Raw genomic sequence first — 21,386 nt, 5'->3', positions numbered from 1 at the left:
TCTTTACCTATCCAAATCTTTTCTTTTTGTTTTCTTTTTTCTAGTTTTGTTTATCCTAACTTTATTTACACTATTATTACCCTTAAACACAAATTGTATCCAAGTGCCCCACATATCTTAATTTGGGTAATTTTTACAAAAGAGAAAAAAATGGCATGGCTTTGGACTTCTAAATGATTTTTACAAAAGGTTGACACCCCTAATGGCTCTATGAGAACTTTTATTTTTCTCTACCTTTCTTTTTTCTTTTTTTCTTTTTTTTCCAACGACTGACCTTAAATAAATACCACATCTTAAAATATAATGCACACAATCAAAGAATATATAAAAAATAAAATGACTCAAGAATTCAAAACAAAAAAGTCAAAGAACTAATATAACAACCGTACAACAAAATAATATAATGTACAATGTCCTAACTTTTGGTAATTTTATAAAAATGTGGCATGGCTCTACCTTAGGCATGATTCCTATGGCTCTCAATATGGTGGGCTAGGATTGATTTATCTAAGGTTCCCAAACTATTCCTTACATCACTGTCTATTATAGACAAGTAAGGTTCTCGATCCTTAACCATTGTAGGCTACTAACAAAAATGGTTAAATCTAAATGAAAGTGTTTCGCTAGCAAATACGGAGGTTATCACCTCACAAGAGCATAGCTATTTCACTTCCTCATAAAAAGGATATAGCTCGGGTTTAGAGCTCATGCATGTAAGTTTATATGCAAAAGTGTACAATGTAACATACTAATCAAAATATTATAAATAAATCATAAACATAAGATCACAACCAAAATAATAACTAATATACAATTTATTTTATTTATTAACTTGTATATATTTTTATGAAAAATTAAAGTAAAGGAAATTAAATTAAATATCAAATAAAACCAATTAAATCCAATCATTATTAATAACGCATAATTAAAGTTTTGGCTTGACTCTCAAATGTCTCTAGTAGAGTCACCAAGCTGTTGTAATGGTTTTGGGACCGTCAGATGTAAATGATTTTAAAATTAGGAAAAATAAAAGAAGAGTGACCACCAATCTTTTTTAGGGTGCGATTGGTCACCCGATAGTTTATCTTTTTAATAAAACTATAAAAGCGGGTTTAAAGTTTATCAAAAAGATAAATTTTGATCTACAAAAAATAGGTTGGGCCTGGGAGTCAGTTACACATGAGGAAGGATTAGCACCCCTATAATGCTCATAAATTGGTACCATTTAATCATGCACTATTGTCGGTATTGGATAAAATGGTTTTGTTTTGAGATTTAATATTAATTCTCTTCATTTTTTAAAAAAATATTTTTCACAAAATTTTTTTATTTAAAAATGTTGAGAAAATCTTTAAGTTAAAGAATTATCTTAAAATTCTCCAACATCTAGGTAGAATTTAAAGTAACTCTTTTCGCTTAAGATTTAACGTAATATTCCTTGAAAAGAAAATAACATTCTTAGTAAAAGATAATTATTGGTGACTCTTTAACATTTAGGTACAGAATCGATAATTATTTCCTTCGGAATGTTATTTTTGTTTTATTTTATAATATCAAAATTTTAAAAGTAAGTAAATTAAAAAACATTTTGTGCAAAAAAAATGGTATTACCAGATAGCAAATAAAAATTAAAGATAGAGAAATGCTAACGAGTGTGAACAATAACAAATAAATGTATGTAAGCCAATAAGTGTGTGTATAGTGATGAAATGCAAATTTGAAATTGGATTCTTAAATATAACGAGACCACCTTGACTTCCTAATATCTAAGTGGAGCTTAGGTGTGACTATTCATATTTAAGATTCCATTTTATTATTATACCTTTTTTATTTATTGATTTTAATCCTATGGTTAAAACGAATTAAGACTGGAAAGAAAACTTGATGAAATAAAGTCTGTTAAATACCCCATCATTTAGGCGGTATTCTAGAACAAATTATTTCAAGTGAAGTTTTCAAACGTGTCCTTAAGATTTTGGGGTTTTGGTTTGAGTCTCAAGGGTTTTAGGGTTTGGTCTTAGGGTTTAGAGGGTTTTAGGGCTTGAATTTTAGGGTTTGGAAAGCTTAGGGTTTTGATTTTTGGGTTTGGGTATTTAGGGTTTTGTTTTAGAGTTTGGAGGGTTTAAGGTTTTAATTTCACGGTTTGGAGAATTTAGGATTTTGATTTTAGAGTTTGGAGGTTTGGGGTGTTGATTGTAAGGTTTAGAAGGTTTAGGGTTTAATTTTAAGGTTTGGGGATTTAAGGTTTCGTTTTTAGAGTTTGGAGGTTTAAGGTTTAATTTTAAGATTTAGGGGGTTTAGAAATTCATTTTTAGGGTTTGGATTTTAGGGTTTTAGATTTACGGGTTTGAAAATTTTAAGTTTTGATTTTAGAGTTTTTGTTTAGGGGTTTCGATTTTCGGGTTTAGATTTTTTATTTTTTATTTTTTTAAAAAACACAAACATCTCTAAAAATCTCCAACATCTAGGCAGATTTTCAAAGTAAATTTGATTTTTATGATTTTCAAAAATTAATTAAAATTTTTCATATATGAAAATTTATTATTATTATTATTATTATTATTATTATTATTATTATTATTATTATTATTATCTTTTTTATATATTTTTAATTTTTTTATAATTCTCCAACATTTAGGTAGAATTATATTTTAGGGTTTGACATTTTTATTTCCTCCAACATCTAGGTAGGAAAAATAAAAATAAAGAAATATTATTTTATTCTCATTATTATTTTAAAGCATTTTTAATATATTTTTTAGTTATTATCCTACTTTTGTTTTTATTTTTATTATTATTAAAAATAATCAAATATTTATTCTAACAAATTTAAAAAATTTATCATGCATAAATATTAAAAATAAAACTCAAAATAACAAAAATAATCATATATAAAAAAATAAAAAAAATAAAAAAATACATTAATTAGACCGGTCAACGGTTCGATCAACGTCGGTTCAACGGTTAGGTCCGATTGAATTGACTGAAAGGCGGTTCGGATAGCAGTTCAATTGAACTGGTTCAGGTTGGATGAAAGACCGGTCATCGGGTTGGGTCGCGCGGATCTCGGGTTGGATTTGGGTCCACGTGTAAATCCTTTTTGGCTTAAAATGACATTGTTTTGGGCTTTTGCTTTCTATATAAAGCCAATTTTTTTTAATTCATTTCATCTTTTCTCCAAAAAAAAAATCCTCCTAGCCTTAAAAATCCTCTCTAGTCTCACCTAAGTCCGATGCGATACCACCTTGTTGGCTACCATTTGAGGTGGCCGTCGGTGGTTGCCAGCAGCCTTGTGTTCACAAAAAAATGTCAAAAAGCTTCCACACGTTCTTCCCAATGCCCTTTTTTCAAATCTGACCTTCTTTTCATCAGAAACTACCCCGATCAGCGTAGATCTGGGTTTAAAGTTTTGGTGCTCCTACTTTTCTTTTCTTTTATTGTATAACTAAAACTGATTTTTTTTGCCTTTTTACAGGTAGCTTGCTCGACGTTGAGGTTTCTCATCGACGAGGACTGTGGTTGTTTTTTCCTTTTTTTTATTTTTCTAGTTTTTTTTTGTTTCTGGTAGGTGAGGGGTTTTGAGTGTTCTGATGCAAGTAGAGACTCTGGGTTTTTGGCGTAGTAATTGGTGGGGGCTGATTGGGGTTTTTGGGTTTCTAGAGATGTGTCCGAAGGGAGAGCTAGGTATCTAGTGCCAATGGTGTGTCTGAAAGTCTATCCCATAAAGGGTCAAAAGGAGAGGAGGCTAGGTGTTTTATAGGGCTGGTCGGTGGTGTAAGGTAGAGTAGTTGGTGGCTGTAGGGTAGGCTGTAGGTTAGCTATAGGTTGGCTGGTCGGGTGGCTGGTGAGGGTGGCTGATTTGATAGGACTGAACAGGGGTGGCTGGATAGGCTATAGGGTGGCTGGTTGGGGGCGGCAGCGGTGCCGTACACCAGCCCCCTACTTTCTGTTTTCTTTTTTTTTTTTAATTTTAAATTTAAATTTAATTTTAAATTTTAAATTTTTAATATTATTATTTTTTAATTAAAAAAACTAATATAAAAAGATAATAAAAATAAAAAATTTTCAGGCCTTGGACTTAAAAAGGAAATAGGTTTCGAGCCTGATTGAATCGAATTGGGCTTGAAGCCCAACTGAATCGAAATTGGGCTTAGAGCCTAGTTGAATCGAAATTGGGCTCAAGTCTAAGAACCCAATACACCCAAAGAATTTTAAAACGAGATTCAACTAAAATCCAGACAAATTTGGTTTCTACACTTGCAATCCGTATTATTCTCTTTAGATATAAATCATATGATATAGGATGATCATTATTATATTTTATCAATAATTCAATGTATTAAACATCACTGAAATTGTATGGCATTAATTCAGGGGTGAATTCCTTCAAGAATCTAAGCAGAAGCTTGTTTTTGAATAAATAATGTTGGAGTTTCCTTTAAATTGCTGGGCTAGCTTGAATAATTTGTCACGCAAACTTGAAGCGTTCATAGTTTTTATTGTTACAACTAGTTTTTATGGGATTTTTTACCAGTGGGAGTTGTGGAAAATATATGCAAGCGGGAAGACATAATTGTAATGTTTATTTTATTTTATTTTCTTTATTAATAATTTGTTCTGTGAATGGGAAAAAAAAAACTTGTTTGTAATTCATTTGATGTACATTTTTGGACTACTTATAAATTATAATTGTACATTTATGAATAAGTACCCCTTAATTTATGTTCTCTTCATGATTTGAATTATTTATGTTGTTACAATTTGTGTTGTTTGAATTGTGCAAATTAAAATATTGACTTAGTTATTTTGAAATGAGTCTAAGTAAATACATGAAGTTTTATTGACATGAATTCAGGGGTGAGTTCCTCTAGGAACCTATGCAGAAACTTGTTTTTGAGTAAATAATGTAGTAGTCTCCTTTGAATTGCTGGGCTGGCTTGACTGATTAATCACGCAAACTTGGTGCGTTCATAGTCATCATCTCAAGTCAATAATAATATTGCCCATAATCCCACTATCTTAAACTTCTCTTCCAACTTTAAAATGGATAGTAGTAATTTCATCAATCAGGCATATGCTTTATGTGGAACGAGTTAGAGACATGTAGACGACACACCAAAAGAAATGTACTTATGAAGAACATTTTAGTTCCACCATATCAAACCATGAGATATCTTGTAGCAGTCATAAAACATCATTTATTAATATCTAATTATTCATTTATTTCGTAAAAAATAATTTTTGTATTTTTAAATATTTATTTAATAAAAAATTGATTGATTAATAAAAAATAATTTATTTATTAACAAAAAATAAGATAATAGCTTTTTTGGAAATTTTTTTCTCTTTTGAAAAAGAGAAGATAATTTTTAGAAGAAAAGTATCTATGAATAAAAATATTTATCAATGTGTTTAAACATAATTTTACTCAAATCAATCTTTGTACATGATTTTTTTAAACTTAAACTTAATTTAACCCCACCAAAAATATTATTATATTAATAAATAATGTTTTTATTTAATTTTACTTAAAAAATTAAAATATTAATATTAAAAGTTGTTTAACATTTTAATTTTAAATATTTTATAATTTTACTCAAGTAAGATTTTAAATATAACATTTTAAACTCGAACTTAATTTAATTCAGCTTAAAATATAATTATATTAATAAAAATATTGTATTTAATTTTGATAAAAAATTAAAATATTAACATTAAAAGTCTTTTCATATTTTAATTTTAAATGTTTTTATTTTGTGTATTATTAGACATATATATTTTTAGTATTTCAATAATAAATAGTATTATATTATTATTTTAATAATAAATAGAAAAATATAAAATAGTATTTTTATTATTTTAATAATTAATGTTAAATAATATAATAATATTTTTTCAATATGAATATTTTAAATAATTTTTTATTATTTTTAGTTTAAAATATATATATAATTTTATATTTTTATTTATTAACATATTTATATTACTATTTTAATAATAAATATTAATAAAAAATTTTATTTATGATTTAATTATATATACTTTTAATATAAAATATAAATATTTTAATAGTATAAACTTTTTAATAATAAATATTAGAATTTTAATATTAATAAAAATAATATTTTAAGAATAGTAATACTATTTTAAATATTTAAAATATTAATATAAAGAATAATAAATAATTTTTTTAAAGTATTTTTATATTAATAAATATTTCAATATTAAATATTATTATGAAAATATAATTATTCTTGAATAATAATTTTAATAATAAATAATTTCAATATGCTTTAATAATAAATAACTTTTAATATTTTAATACATATAGTAATATTATTTAAAAAAATAGATTTTTAAAAAAATGACAAAAAATATTTTTTATTAACTTATTCAAATAATAAAAAATTTTTACTTTTTCAAAAAATATAAACATTTTTTAAAAAACATGTTTTATAAATCAATTTTAACAAAACAAATGGAGCCTTAGAATTTTAAAGATTGCATTTCAAGCCTTAATATTTTGCTATACTTATTCTCATTATTAACCAAAAGGACATATATCCTAAAGTATTAACACTTAAATTCTCTTTCATCCAAAAAAAAAACTTAAAACTCTTTATCTATTTATAATTTTATTATAATAAATAAATTAAATTAAATTAAATTTCGATTTCGAATTTGAACTCGAATTCAAATTCAAATTCAAAATTTTTTCTTTATTTAATTAATAGGAGTGTAGCAAGTGCTAAGAAACCTAAAAATTACCCAAGTGAAACAAGTTTTGGTAGTGCCAATGTGATTCTTAAGTCTAAAAACTAGTTTTCAACTAGTGTTTTAGGTTTTAAGGTCATGTTTGATATACAAAATTGTGATAAAATAGGATAAGATAATATTATAAATAAAATTAGATTAAATAATTTCATCATATTTTATATTTGATGTATACAAGGATTAATATAGGATAATTTATTTAGTTGTCAAAATTATCCTTTTTCAATATTTATACAATTTAAACAATTGATGTAATTTTTAATAGTATAATTTGATATGTAAGTTTAATCTCATGAATTGAAAATAATCATCTTTACTTGAGAATAATTGAATAATCTAATGCTAAAAGGATATTAATCCTCCTTACAATACTTATCTTTCTCTTTAAATACAAAACAAACATGATATAAGATAATTATCATCTTATTTTATCAATAATTTTATGCGTCAAATATAATTTAAATCACTATGAATCATGCCCTTGATATGGCCCCAAGGAATCTTTGCTTCTAAATTGCATAGGAAAACTATCGTGGGATTTTTTATTGTGTGGGAGTTGTGGAAAACATATGCATGCGGGAAGACATGATTGTAATGCTCAATCCTTTGTTCTGCGAATGGGGAAAAAAAACATGCTTGTAATTCATTTGATGTACATTTTTGGACTACTTATAAATTGTAATTGTACACTTATGAATAATTACCCCTTAATTTATGTTCTTTTCATGATTTGAATTATTTATGTTATTACAATTTGTGTTGTTTGAATTGTGCTAATTAAAATATTGAATTAGTTATTTAGAAATGAGTCAAAGTAAATACATGAAGTTTTATTGACATTAATTCAGGAGTAACTTCCTCTAGGAACCTATGCAAAAACTGGTTTTTGAGTAAATAACGTAGGAGTCTCCTTTGAATCGCTGGGCTGGCTTGACTGATTTATCACGCAAACTAGGTGCGTTCGAAGTCACCATCTCGAGTCAATAATAATATTATAAAAATGTTGAAAAAGATGGCATCATGTTGGTGGAAATGAGGACTTACTAATTTGTCTTTGGATGTCCTGAAAATCTAAAAAGGAAGACGTCATGTCTCTGGAAATGAATTTAGCATGCTTGTACTAAAATGAAAACAATAAATATGACAGACACGAAAGGTCCTTGGATGTCCTGAAAATCTGAAAAGGAAGATTTTTGGAATCCCATCATAAATACTAAGAAGAAAGAAACTATCTCGGAGCAGAGGACAAACGTGTGAAGCAAGGTCGTATTACTGTATATTTTGAGGCTTGAGGCCAACTGATGCAATGCATGCATATCTTATGTATTTATATAAACCTTAGCTTGAGTGCATGCATGCAGTAGCAGCATCAGATTTCAAAACGGAAATCAATGGCTATGTGTAAGTTGTTGTTGTTATTATTGTTGTTGGTCCAATTCCATGAGCACCAAGCTTGCTATGAAGACGAGAGGAGGAGTCTATTGAAAATCAAGGCATGCTTCCAATCAAATATTGGGTGTGCAGGCTATTTTGTTCTACCATCATGGGGTGAAGATGATCCAGAATGTTGCCGCTGGGAGAGTGTCAAGTGCGCCAACACCACGGGTCATGTCATTGAACTTTCTCTCGGCAATGTAGGCGAAAGTATATATGGAGACAACTTACCATCTATGCTTAGCCTATCTATATTCCAACCATTTATGGAGTTAAGGATTCTCAATTTAAGTGGGTTTGGGATTAATCTGATTCAGAAGGAAGGTATGCTGCTAAATGCTTTATAATATTTATCCTGCTGAATGAATATGTGTACTTTAATTAATAAATTGCTACAATTCCAAGTATTTTTTAAATTTATTTGACTGGTTAACTTGATAATTGTAATTATACATATATATATATATATATATATGATTACAGGTTCAAATGGTTTGTTGAGACTACAAAAGCTTGAGAATTTGGATTTTTCTGTTAACTAATTTTCAAATAACTCTTTGCGGTCCTTAAGTGCTCTCACATCTCTTAAAAAATTGATTCTAAGTGGCACTTACATGCAAGGATCCTTTTCTTTTCAAGGTACGACTAGTATTTGCTATTAATATCATTTAAGTATTAATTAGAATTATTTAGTTTTGAACTTTAGTGGAGTTAAATTAAAATTTTTTTAACACCTTATAGCAAAGTTACTAAATAATATTAAAGAATAATTTTTATATGTATTTAAAAAAAAAAAAACTGTTATATTTGAATAATCAACAAAATTTAACATAAATAAATATTTAAAGTAATTTTAAGCCATATATTTAATATATTTCTTGCATATATTAACTTTTTTCATACAAACACTTACACACCCACATATACTACATATATGTTTAACGGATAAAACTTACATGAAGTTTAATAGATGAAGTTCGTGAAGTTTCTTATTAAAAATAAGTAAATAAAAACTTTAATAAAAAAATTTAAACCGATAAATTGATAGAGTTCAATGTAAAAATTAATAATATATAAAAATTATTAAAAATATTATTTATAATTTAAACTTGAGCTATACTTACTCAACGGTAAAAATTAAATCAATATTTTTACTAAAAATATTTATTTAATAAATATATCAAAATTTATTAAATTTTTTTTAAAATTTACACGTTTGATTTATGTGGTGAGATCTTTCAATTTGTTAGTTTTAATTTTTAATTTTAGTTTTTATTTACTCATTTCTAATAAGAAAACTTCATGAACTCTACCTATGAAACTTCATGTATGTTTTTCTTCATGTTTACATATTTATTTTACAGTGTTAGTCAAATACTTTTGAAAAAAAGTATAGTCAAATATTTAATATAATTTTCTAATTTTCTAATAATAATTTTAAAAATTTTTATTTTAGTATTAATTAGAAAAAAATTAATAGCAATATGGCACGTAGAATACCCACGTATCAATAGTCTTCAAAATAATTAAAAAAAGATAATGTGAGCAACAACTTCAATCTTGTAATAAACTCCAATGTTTTTAAAAGCATTATTTTATTTTTATTTTTTTAAATAAAAAAATTACCAAATGCATTTTTTTTTTTGGTTATTGTTACTAAAAGAAGAAGAAAGTCCGATTTGAAATTCTATTCAAATTTTTTTTTGAATGTAATTCTTGTTGATTATTGAGTATTATTTTTATATAGAATTATCTGTTTTAAAAAACTTGGAGTTTTTGGATCTGAGCGACAACTGGCTCGAAGGCTCTCTAACAATGCAGGATAATCTTTAAACAAGGTTGAATTTTTCATTTTCCTCGGTTTTTTTTCCTCAATGCTATATTATTTCTCCTTTGCCTTCTCTAATTATTCAAATAAAGAATGATTTGATGATAGTTGAGTGTTGATAATCATTCTTTACGATTTCTTAAATTTAAAAAAGTTATCTAAACTAAGAAAGTCGAAGTACTTGGATGTAAGTTACAACTACTTCATCAAAGATATTATGAGGTTATTGGAATTTCTGTCGTCCTTCAAATTTCTCAATCTTTCTGGTAATGGCACGAAAGGGTTCCTCTCTGACCAAGGTATGTACATGCAATTCCCAAGAAATTTATTCTATAGCAAAAACAAATCTTTTGTATAACAAAAAAACGAGGTAAAGATTACAAAGGATTTGAAAACCTAAATTGTTTCCAAAGCTTAACATTAGCATAAAACATCTAATAAAATTTTAACACTTGTAAAAAATGTTTAGTTATCGTCAAATCATTCAATGCTATGTCAACAAAAAATAAAAAATAAATTTTTAAATTTTTAAAAAACCTAAAAATTTAAAAATATGAAAAATTTTATAAAAAATTTCAAAAGGTCAAAACAAAAAACAAAATATTCTGATTTAAATAAAAAGTTAAAATTTGAATAAATGCAAAAAAATAAAAAAATGATTTTAAAAAAATAAAATCTTTAATTTATTAAAATCTAGTATACTATATTGATCTAGGACAAATCAAGGCCGATCTACACTGAGATACCCGATCGACTCTAACGGCCCCCTACCCCTTCTCCCACCCTTCTCTCTCTTCCCGTTCAATCCTTCATCTCTCCCCTCTATTCTTCCCCCTTTTTCTTTTTCTTTTTTTTTGAAAATTTAAAATTTTGTATTTAAAAAATAAAAATTTAACTTTTTAAAAAAGTTTTCAACATTTTAAGTATTTTAGAAATTTATAAATTTTTTCAAAGTAATTTGGAATCTTAATAAAAAAAATCATATATTTTTTTAATTTTTAATAAAAATTTTAGATTTTAAATTTTTTGGATGTTTTAATTGGTTAAGTAAAAATTCAAATCTTTTTCTAAAACTTAATTTACTAATAGAAAAAAAAAGTCGACTATGTATCCATATATATATACATGTCGTTTTACATGTATCCAATGAAAATAGATTAAAGTTTTGGAATTTCAAATATGATTTGGACATTTTCCGACATGTCTTTTATAAATATTTTGTTCCTTAAGAATAATTAATATTGCTACAAATTGTATGATAAAAAGATTTTGACACATGAATGTATGTCAATGTGTCACGGGTTTCGACCTTAGACTCAGAATCCGTGAGGCCTTAGGCTTGGAATCACCTCATTGTAGCCTAAGTCAGCCTAAAACACCAGTGTGCAGGCATTAGAACAATGAGAAGGGTTGAATGTGTAAGTTTGAGAGAAACAAGAAAACAAGATAGCTTGCTGGAATATGCTTTGTATTCATTGAAACAGAAGTGTATGATGGTGTACAAATGAGGGTAGAGCATCCTTCTATTTATAGTTGAGGCTCCAGTTACACTTAATGGTAATATCCCTAGAATCAAAGCTAAAATCAAGAAATTACAAAGATTACAATCAATCAGAATTCTAACTCATGAATCCTAGGGTCAACCAAATCTGCCAGGAGGCTCTTACTGATCTTGAAAGCTTCCAAAAGATTCCCTTGCGTATCTCCCACCTTGGGCCCTTCTAAAAATGGTACGGGCATCATGCAGGCCAGGCCTTGGCCATGCGGGCTGGCTTACAGGCTGTGCGGGTGTTATAGCCTTGTCTCTCATGCCTTGCATGCAAATACCCGTCAGTGCGCCTGGTGTGCGGGCCTCAACCTCTGGCTCATGTGCTTGTGCGCCTGATGTGCCATGCACGCCCGGCCAAGGCGTGACATTCTCCTCCACCTAATTATGCAACGTCTTTGTTGCGTCTTCTGCATGGTACTACCTGATCTGGTCCTCAAACTGCCATAAGTCTTCTGCTGGTTCCCAGCTCATCTCACTGTCTAAAAGTCTCTTTTAGCGCACCAAGTACTCTTATCTTGGTTGGTAGTTTTTTTATCTCACCTCTCGGTCAGCTATGATGTTGTGGACCTCATTCTCATATGAGGCCCTTGCTCCCAATGGTGCATGTTTTGACTCTGTCCGTCCTGAATCTCTCTCATCCTCATGGAACAGCTTGAGCATGCTTACATGGAACACCAGGTGTACCCTCAACTTGGGTGATATATCCAGCTTGTAGGCAACCTTACCTACCCTCTTGACTACTCGAAAAAGTCCCTCATACCTCTAGACTAGGCTTTTGTGCAGCCCCCTGTGGTGTAAAATGGGATGTAGCTTCACCAACACCAAGTCTCTAACCTGGAACTGCACGTCCTATCTATTTTGGTCTACCCACTCCTTTGACCTCTTTGCTGCCTTGTGTAGACAAACTCTGGCCAAGTTAGTTTGCTCTTGCCATACCTTGGCAAACTTGTATGCTGTTGGATTCGGCCCTATATAACCTGCAGCAATCGAATCGAGTGTTAGTGGTTGTTGACTTGTCATAACCTCGAATGGGCTCTGGTTCATTGCCTCACTCTTTTACAAGTTATAGGAAAACTGTGCAACATCTAACAGCTTTGGCCAGTCCCTTTGTGTGGCACTCACATAGTGCCTGAGGTAGACCTCTAATAGTCCATTCACACACTGAGTCTGCCCATCGGTCTACGGATGCATGCTGGTGAAAAAGTTCAAGTCTGACCCTAATAGCTTCAACAACTCAGTCTAGAACCTACCTGTGAAACGCTCATCCCGATCACTAACGATGGTCCTTGACACTTCCCAGTACTTAACCATGTTCTTCAGGAACAATCGAGCTGCCTCCTTGGCTGGACACTCCTTGGTTGCTGGAATGAAGATTTCATACTTAAAAAACTTGTCCACCACTACCATGATGCTTTCAAACCCTTCTACCTTAGATAGAGTGACTATAAACCCCAAAGAAACACCCTCTCATGGTCGTTCTGGCACTGGCAATGGCTCCAAGAGACCGCCTGGTTTCTTGAGCTCCACTTTATCCTGTTGCACACATGACAAGTCTTCACATAGGCCTTCACATCTTCCTTTATGTGCAGTCAGTAGTTTCGATCCTCTAGCAATGCCAAGGTACGGCTCACTCTTGGATGTCCTGCCCATCTTAAATCATGGCATTCTTGTAAAACTTCCTTGCGGAGCTTTCCATACTACAACACAAACAATCTACTGCCTCTGGTGTACAACAAACCATCTTACACAAAAAATTACCTAGTTTTACCTTACCAGACATACTCCGTAAGAGCCTTGGCTATAGGATTATACATAAGTCCCTCTTTGATGTGCGACACCAGTGACCCCTCTGGTTGGCTAATGGCAGCAAGGTTAACCTTCCTGTTCAAGGCGTCTACCACTAGGTTCGCCCGCTCTGGCTTGTACTTTATTTGGAAATCAAATTTCGTAAGAAAATCTCACCATCTCGCCTACTTAATGGACAACTTCTTCTGTATCTAGAAGTAGCTGGTCATCACATTGTCCATCCTAACCACGAACCTCGACCTTAATAAGTAATGGCATCAAGTACACAAGCAGTGCACCACTGCAGTCATCTTTTTCTCTTAGACCATGTACTTACGCTCAGTCTCGTTCAGTTTTCTATTCTCGAACGCGACTGGATGTCCCTCCTGCATTAACACACCCCCTATGGCAAAGTCTAACGCATCTATATGCACTTCATACTGCTTGGCATGGTCTGGTAAGACCAAGACTGGCTCTTCAGTCACAGCCTACTTCAACCTGTCAAAGGCTTCCTGGCATCTTGTGCTCTACTCTCATGCTCTCTCTTTCTTAAGCAAGTCAGTCAATGGCGTGGCTATTGTTGAATGACCTTTGATGAAGCGCCTATAGTAGTTAACCAGACCAAGGAATGACCTCAACTCAGTGACCTTGGCTGGCGGTTCCCATTCCAGGATTACGTGCACTTTGCCTTTATCCATGTGTATCCTGCCACCTCCCACTATGTGGCCTAGGAATGGGATCTCTTGCTGGGCAAACGAGTATGTCTCCCTCTTGATAAACAGCTTGTGCACCTATAACACCTCGAACACCTATCTCTTGTTGGGGCATTCGTGAGTTCGAATGGCATGACCAAGAACTCATACGAACCATATCGAGTGACACATGCTATTTTTGGCTCATCTCTCACTGCGATCTTAACTTGGTAGTAGCTCGACCTCAAATTCAGCTTGGTGAACCATCTTGTGCTCCCAAGTTGGTCGAACAAGTTTGCAATGAGTGAGATAGGGTACTTATTCTTGACAGTCAGCTTGTTCAAAGCCCGATAGTCTATGCACAGTCGTAACAACCCATCATGCTTGCACTGGAATATAATCGATGCACCATATGGTACCTTTGATGGCCTAATGAAGCCAGCATTAACTAACTCTTTGAGCTACTTCCTTAGCTCCTCCAACTCTGGTGGGGACATTCGATAAAGAACTCTAGCTAGTAGCTTGGCCTTAGACACCAGCTCGATCTTGTGGTCTACTTCCCTCTTATGTGGTAATTGGCTAGGCAACTTTACGGGCATCACATCAATAAAGGTCTTTAGCACCTTTAGCACCTTCAAGGGTGACTCAATCTCCTTCTCCCTTGGCTCCTCATACTTCAGAGCTGCCAAGAAGGTGTCTTTTTCTCTACTTAACGCCTTTACCCGTGACCCAACTCCAGACTCTCTCCTCAATGGCACTAGGCATTGGCACCGTGCATCCAAAATACAAATACAATTGGCAAAAGGCACAAGGAGGACATTAATCCGAACAAGAAAATCCAACCCAATCACAAACTCATAGTCATCAAGGGGTATTACCTTTATGGTTTTCTTACCTTTCCAGTCTCCAAGCTACAACTCCACTCCCCGCACTACTCTAATGGCTGAAACCTCTTTGGAGTTCATCATTTTAATGGTACCAGTCCCTTTCTGCACCTTTAGTCTGAGCTTCTGGGCTCCATCACCTGAAATAAAAAGAAGTGAGGTACCTATGTCCATCAGTGTGCTCACCTTCTAAGCTGCAACCATCAGATCCGTAAACATCAAGCCCTTTGGTTTGCAGCTTCTTTTACTCTGGACAATATTGAGCATCAATGACCCAAGCTTTACTGTCTTTAACTTTGACTCTTCGTCAAACTCTTTGTCTACAGCAGCCAACTTCCCTTTTATGAGCAATTGCATGCTATGTGGTTCCCTCCACATAGGTAACATGCTAGTGGCTTTCGGTTCTCTTTTGCTTTCCACTTGCCAACTGGTGGCTTTCTCTCACCATCCTTAGTTGAACGGTCTCGATCCCCATTTTTGGACTCCCGATCACAATCTTTTCCCTTGGACTGCTTCTTTTGGTCCCTCTCATTCTTGCCCTTACCTTTGGTATCGACTTTCTCTCACCATCTTTGGTTGAATAATCTCGATCCCTATCCTTAGACTCTCGATCACGATCTTTCCCTTTGGACTGCTTCTTTCGATTCCTCCTGTTCTTGCTTTACCTTTGGGCTTGTAAGACTTGAACTTGTTCAGAGGCTTAAACTCTATCAAAGACTTAGTAGTAGTCATGGCTTTAGCCAAGTCATGAACTCCCCTCTATTGTAGCTCATGCTTCACCCATAGCTTCAGCTCATCCATGAAAGCAAATAAGGCATCCTTCTTGCCTAGATCCGAGATTTGTAGTATCAGTTTAGAGAATTTTTGGACATACTCCCTTATGTCCCCTTACTGGCTCAGTTTGCATAACTTTGGCCGTGCCTCATCATCGGTATACTCTAGGTAAAATTGCTACCTGAACTCTTTTTGAAACTCTACCCAGGTTCTAATCTTGGCGCTCCCACACCTAACATCATCACACCTGTGCCTTCACACAATAAGGCTACAGCAGTGAGATACATAGCAACGGTGCTTACCTTTATTACCTCATCCTGCATGTCCATGGCCTGAAAGTACTGCTTCATACCCATAGGTAGTTGTCTACTTTCTTAGCTGCCCTAGTTCTCTTGAACTCTTTAGGCTTAGGGACATATATCCTGGACTTAGACACTCCAGCAAACATGCCATTCCTAATGGTAGTTTTACAAGCAATGAGCTCGCTGGTGAGCTCCTCTATCCTCTTGCTTATGGCTTTCATGCCATCACGCATGTTCTCCACCACAGCCTCCAAGTTCTCATTCTTTTAGGTGATCACATCCATGCCTTTGTTGAAAGCAGCTTGCAACTTGCCACTGAGCTCTTCCTTCATGGAGTTTAGCACTTCAATGTGAGTCTCCACATCCTCAAGCTTCTTTTGCATGTCGCCCATGCTCACCTCCACCCTGGCCAGCCTATCGTCCATGGTAGACCAAATGTCTTTCCAGTTGGCCTTCTTGCCTTTTCCATGCCCCTGCTCTTAAGCCTCTGGTTGTTGGCTGGCAACGTCACTCTGGGATGTCATCTCCTCGACTGTGATCTAACCTGAACAACATAACCACACAGAACCAAACTTGCTCTAATACCAACTGTCACGGGCTCCGACCTTAAACTTAAAATCCATGTAGTCTTAGGCTTGGAATCACCTCATTATAGCCTAAGTCAACCTAAAACGCCAGCGTACGAGCACTAGAACAATGGAAAGGGTTGAATGCGCAAGTTTGAGAGAAACAGGAAAATAAGATAGCTTGCTAGAATATGCTTTATATTCACTGAAATAGAAGTTTAAGATGGTGTACAAATTAGGGTGGAACAGCCCTCTATTTGTAGTTGAGGCTCCAGCTACACTTAATGGCAATATCCCTAGAATCAAGGCTAAAATCAAAGAATTACAAAGATTACAATCAATCAGGATTCTAACTCTTGAATCCTAGGGTCAACCAAATCTGCCAGGAGACTCCTACTGATTCTGAAGGCTTCCAGAAGATTCCCTTGTGTATCTCCCACCTTGGGCCTTTCTGGAAGTGGTGCGGGCATCATGCAGGCCAAGCCTTGGCCGTGCGGGCTGGCCTGCAGGCTGTGCGGGCGTTCTAGCCTTGTCTCCCATGCCTTGCGTGCAAATATCCGTCAGTGCGCCTGATGTGTGGGCCTCAATCTCTGGCTCGCGTGCTTGTGCGCCTGATGTGTCTAGCACGCCCGCCTAGGGCATGACAAATGCATGTTTCTAAGATCTACAATATTTCTTTTGATACTTGATATTATGCAAAGTTGCTTAAATGCATAGTGATAGTTAATTTTTCATAAAAATAAAGTCGTTTTCATTATAAATTTTTTCCATCATATAAAAAGTGGTTAATGTCATAAATTATTTTTACATTATAGTGAAATATTTTATATTATAACTGAATTATAAATCTATTAATTAATATGATATTTAAAAGATTATTTATATTATCACGTTCATAATTCGAGATTAATTACATCAAAAATAGATATTACATTAGTTAATAGATTTATAATTCAAATATCTCATTAAAATTTTTTAAAATTTAAATATTAAATTAAATATTTTATAATAATTTAAAAACCATTCATTAAATTAATCTTATAAAAAAAGTAAAAAATTTGTAATTTGCAAAAATACCATTTGATCTATTTAAAAAAATAAATCTGAAAAGCAAGCAAGTAGGCCTAAGAAACCATGAGGTCCGTACTCTAATTTCTCTCACCTGTTTGAACCTTTTGTTTCGTCTTCTTTTTCACCTATTCTCTCTTCTGGGTATTTGTAGACTTGGTTCGGTGACTCCCAATGCAGTGAGGGCCAAATCGCCACTCATACTATTCATTTTCATTAGTTTGGCCTTTGTTGGAGTTGTGGCACGATACGAGTGACTGCTCACCTCACCAGGTTTAGTCGTCTGCCCGAATTTGTAAAAGAAAAGCAAAAAATCTCTAAAATGCAAATTAAGACACATGTCATGCTCTTAAGAATTAACTGGTAGCAGCTAGGTAGGGATACTCTATTGTGCCTGCATTGTTCTATCTACCTTTCTTTTATAGATTATTATTATAGATTGTGAAGTTTTAAAGGTTTTATTGTAGTTGTAGGCAAATCTTTTATAAGAGTTCCATATACCATTATTTTATTTTTGTTTGGTGATAGATTTGAATTCTTCAACAAAACTGGAGATATTAGATTTAAGTTTGAATAATTTGGTTGGGAATAAGTTTGATTCAGGAGGTTGAGTATGTGAAGCAAGAGGCGAAGATTGTTTACCTCCATGAATGCCCACAACCATCCTGCTGTTTTAATATTTTGTGAGAACAAGGCTGATGTGGATGACATTCATGAATATCTCCTCCTGAAAGGAGTTGAAGCTGTGGCTATTCATGGAGGCAAGGACCAAGAAGAGAGAAAGTATGCCATTTCATCCTTTAAAGCTGGCAAGAAGGATGTCTTAGTTGCAACTGATGTTGCATCAAAGGGTTTTGATTTTCCTGATTTTCAACATGTGATCAATCATGATATGCCTGCAGAAATTGAAAACTATGTCCATAGAATAGGACGAACAGGAAGATGTGGTAAAACAGGACTTGCAACCACATTTATAAACAAGAATCAGAGTGAGACAACCCTTCTTGATTTGAAGCACCTATTACAAGAAGCCAAATAGAGGATTCCACCAGCCTTAGCTGAGCTCAATGATCCAAAGGAAGACGTGGATGCAATCACCAATGCAAGTGGTGTAAAGCGTTGTGCTTATTGTTGTGTGTTGGGGCAGTGTATCTGGGATTGCTCCAAGTTAGAGCATCAGAAAAGCATGGCTATTGCAAATTCTAGAAGGGATTATTTTGATTCTGGTGGTTATAGAGGGGAAATTTGATTTATCCTTGTAAATGATCTGAACTCATTTTGGTTTGTATCAAACGTACAGAATCTGGGTTGTAGCGCCTTAATGCAAAGTTCAATTTCAGGGAAAATAGAATCATGTCCTTTCTTGTTTGTTTAGTAGTGCTTATTTCATCTCACCCATGCTGATTTTTTGTATTGGGGAAACTTTGCTGCAGTTTGGTTTTTTTTTTTTATCTTTGTCTGTGTGTGCTTGTTTTCCAATATGATTAATAGTTAATAATGAACTGTGAATCAAAATTTAAAAGATGTATGTAGTCAGGCAAAGAGGATATAATTACCTCCGAGCTTTGGAGAGAAGGTGAAAATTGGGGGAGAATCTTAAATTTAAGTTATTGCTACTTCTGGAATAGAGTTTCTCAAGATTGGAAATTACTTGAGCATTCGAAGTCCTTTAAAATGATAGTTGTTGATAAAATAACTCATATGAGTGGATTGTGTAACTCTGACTGAGAGTTGCTGATACATTGGCCTTGGGATCTCCGGAACCTGGATTTGCCAATAAAACTTTGTGGCAGACTGCTCGCCGCTGTTCCTCCAACGTGTCCCTGTTTACTCCTTAATATTGTTATCATTTGTCCAAACCCAAGTTCTGTTTCCAAAAAACATAAAGTAATGGTAAAAGCAAAAGTTGAACCAACTGCTCAAAATGGAATACCTTAGAGATTTGATGATCAAAGATCCATAGCTGGACCTGTGCCCATCTTCTGAGTGTCTGAAACAGCTGGCATACTTCATTAACTAGTTTTTCGCTTTCCACCACTCTAAGAATGCTTGCTTCAAAATTTCATTTTCTTCTTCAAGGATCTTCAATCGTGTATTCAGTTGTTCAGCTTCACTAAGCTGCAAAACAACCTTACCTTTACGAAAACTGCCGCAAGCCTCATTTCTTGGATGACTCACTCCAGATTTTTTTCACTACCTCTTCTGAAGTTGAAGCCCCTTCATTCCTAAACGTGGAAAACAAGATTTCTTGTTTCACAATAGAGTTTGATCAGACATCAATCTTTTCTTGGTACAACAAGAGATTTTAGCTTAGAGATAAGTGACGGGGTACAAATATTGGGATTCGAATATTAAACCTCTTGATTGTTAACTTACAAATGGTTGTATGAATCAACGGATCGAAATTTCGAGTTTGATAATGATCTTTAATTTTGATTGATGCCATGTTGTATGCTTGCCACTTCTTGCTGCCTCAAAATTCTTGAACTCCGAAAACTTCTTTCTCAAGCAATCGAATTCCACCTTAGATGAAGCAAGTTCGTTCTTCCTAAGCGAGGAATTTCTTGAGGAAGTTGCATGGAATCCAAATTTTTGGTTTCAAATATTTGGAACCTCGACCTTGGTCTATCAGTTCTATGATGATAAAACAGCAATTTCTATGAAATTGGCAAGCACATAGTTGAGCAATTCTGAAAGGCAACATAAAGTATAAAGGGAAAAAACATTAGAAAACAAGTCTAGCAGTCAACTGGTTCTGGTTTATGGAATGTATGTCTAACAGTTTTATTCGCGTAAAACAGAGAAGTTGGTTGCTGAGTCTTGGAGAACATGACAATGAATGATGGTTGCTTACCAGAAAGCGATAAGGGTTTCCTTTTGCTTGTCTTCTAAGAGAGTTTGCCACTGCAGCAAGCAGAGCGTGTAGTGGGAGTTGAGTTTTAGAGTTTTGGGGAAGAGTGGGAGTGAAATTAACTAGAATTTGCCAAGCACTTTCAAGTAGAGTGTCATACTATCAGAATTTGTCACTGCTGATGGTCCGAAATTAAAGAGGAACTTGGAGCTGTGAAATTATATAGTAAATAAATTTGTGAATTTATTATTATATGTGAATTAAAAAAGTTATTATTAAATTTTTTTATTTAGATATAATTGATTATTGATTTAACAAAATTTTAAAAATAAAATCTAATAATTTTAAATTTTAATATCTATTATATTTATTTTTATTCTTAAAATATAATTCTTTTGTACAAAAAAAACTTGGATAGTTTTTTATATTTAAAATTATTAAGAGTTGAATCTTGATTACTTAAATTATAAGTAAAACACTCTTTATAACAAGCCACAACTAAAAGTACAATATTTTACTTAAAAGTTAGATTAAAGTACAACGCTCCAACAAATATGACGACTTTTCCTGACAAGTGAAAATCATATGTAAAGTTAGAAGTCCAACTTACTGAGCATTTTTAAGCCACCAGATGGTATCTATTACCATGAGTTGCCATATGATTCTTTAGGAAGGTAGTCAAGCAATCTAATGGTACATCATATCAGATCCAGTCTAAGACCATGAATGTCATCACACCATTTAACCATACGGTTTCCTACATGGTCCAAGAAAATGCTATCACTCGAATAGGCGTAGCATGTGAAGGAGAAGCAGGATACGGAAACAAGAATCTTGTACAGCTAAATTACACTTGTGAGAGACTTGAAAATTTTGAAG

The 21,386-nt window shown here is 33.0% G+C and overlaps 1 pseudogene; it reads left to right on the top strand.

The window, feature by feature from the left end:
* The first annotated feature begins 17,126 nt into the window (after positions 1–17,126).
* LOC149517325 (DEAD-box ATP-dependent RNA helicase 35 pseudogene) lies at positions 17,127–19,030 on the top strand (annotated as a pseudogene).
* Positions 19,031–21,386: the final 2,356 nt, after the last annotated feature.

Source organism: Durio zibethinus, chromosome 8 (genome assembly GCF_047325235.1).
Source record: "Durio zibethinus cultivar Kanyao isolate XHJ-2024 chromosome 8, ASM4732523v1, whole genome shotgun sequence".
NCBI lineage: Eukaryota > Viridiplantae > Streptophyta > Magnoliopsida > Malvales > Malvaceae > Durio > Durio zibethinus.
The sequence above is the reverse complement of the archived record's forward strand: the minus strand, read 5'-3'. Positions and strand labels throughout refer to the sequence as shown.